Genomic DNA, 1,922 nt, shown 5'->3' with positions numbered 1-1,922 from the left:
TCTCGTGTCGTCATACAAGGAGTCAGGAAAAAGGGGTTGTACTCTCTTATCGGAAGAACCATGATTGCTAAGTCCATGTACTGTTTGGACTTAGCAAACTCAAGCAAGGGCTGAGGGCCCCTCAGGGGCCAGGTGGAGGGAATCTTTACTTCGAATCTTCTCAATTGAGGGTCAAGGTGAAGAATTGTTATTTTGACCCTCAATTAATGAACTAAGGTAAAAGGACACTTTTGTAATGTGGTACCGCTCACCTATCACATCTTACCTACCGCTCACCTACTGTTCACCTACCTCCCACCTACCACTCTCTTGCTTCTATAAATAGAGAGGGTGTGAGGCTTAGGAGTTAAAGGGAAGAGGTCTTAAGCAATCACAAAGGAGGAGAGAATAGCTAGAGAGCTAGAGAGGAGGAGAGCATCTTGAGGCCTTGTATCAAGGTGTCGCTTGAGAGGGAGGCCATAGAAGAAAGATGAGGGCTCATCTCTATGTATAAGCTATGTATTCTCCATTTCTTTTGCCTTAGTGAAATATTTGATTGATTCCCTCCTGTGGACGTAGATCCAGTTGGATCGAACCACGTAAACGATCTGTGTTTGCTTGTGTTCTTTGCGTTTCATTTTTATGCCAGGAAGTACATATCTCACAACAGAAACTTCAGTGGCACTCACCCAAATTGTCCAATAAAACACAAGATATGCTCAACCCGTAGATATTTTTATTTATTAGTAACCATTGTCATATCTAAACTATTACATGTGCTAATTGTTGATAGTAGGAGTTTGAAATATTGATTATTATAATATATTCACATTACAGTAGATATTCTTCTTATTGCATTTTTTTCATATTTTTACTTATAGTAGCATGACAATTGAATAAAAATATAATTGATTTAATTTATTTCCTTTCTACATGATATTAATTAAAGATTATACCAAACTCCCTTTTTCATGCTTCTCAATGTTGTCTTATCTCCTTCTTTACAGCCTTTCATGATTACTCGTAGTAATATGATCTTTGCCTTGATCTCTTTCATCTCACCAATGAAAGAATGGCTTCATTGTTTCACTCTTTTTTTAATTCTACAACCCCTTCATTCTTTTAGTTATATCATTAAAGACTTGTTGACCTCATTTTTTGTTGAGGTTTAGTTTTTCCTCTTTAGTAGTCTAAGGTCTAGCCATAAGACTTTTCCTGTTGACTATTCCTAGAAAACTAGACTTGGAACCCTCACCACTAGAAATTCCAAACTTTTCTCTACTCAGCTTGAACTCCCAACCTCTATGTACTTAGTAGGTGGGGTCACTGTGGGGGAAACTCAAGATGAGTCACCCTTAGGATTGCTGGACCTTAGGGTTGACCTTGGGTGTTGGTCTGGAGCTAAGGCACTCACTACACTTATTTGTACTTACAATCACTCACAACCCTGAATTCAAATTTCTAGCCTAGATCCCTTGATTGTTTGGGACACTCATGTAGATGGTCCCCTAAACCTACTAGCCCTAGGGCTATGGTTTAGCTAAGACCACTATGTAGATGACCCAAAATGGGGTTTTCATTGGTCCATAGCTTATTGGTGATGTTTGGTACCTCAAATCTACCAAAATACCCATCTTGGCCTTTTACCCCTAAAACACCTCTAAATTACCAACATACCCCTCCATAGCTAAAAATCCCAAAAATTCCAAAAATTCCCAAAAAATTCCAATAAATCCCAAATATTCTTAATTCCGTTTCTCTCAACTAGAACATGACCCAATTTGTCCAATTTGACCATATTTAACCAAAATCCCTAAATTGTCCTTTAAAGACTCAAATTTCCCCAAGCCCAACTCAAATGTCCACCAATTTGATCTCAATTGACCCCAATTCCAATCCTAAACTCAAATTCACTTTTGATATGACCAAACTAAATCAAATCC

This window comes from Phalaenopsis equestris, unplaced genomic scaffold, assembly GCF_001263595.1.
Source record: "Phalaenopsis equestris unplaced genomic scaffold, ASM126359v1 Scaffold000055, whole genome shotgun sequence".
NCBI classification, from domain to species: domain Eukaryota; kingdom Viridiplantae; phylum Streptophyta; class Magnoliopsida; order Asparagales; family Orchidaceae; genus Phalaenopsis; species Phalaenopsis equestris.
This window is presented reverse-complemented; position numbering follows the sequence as displayed.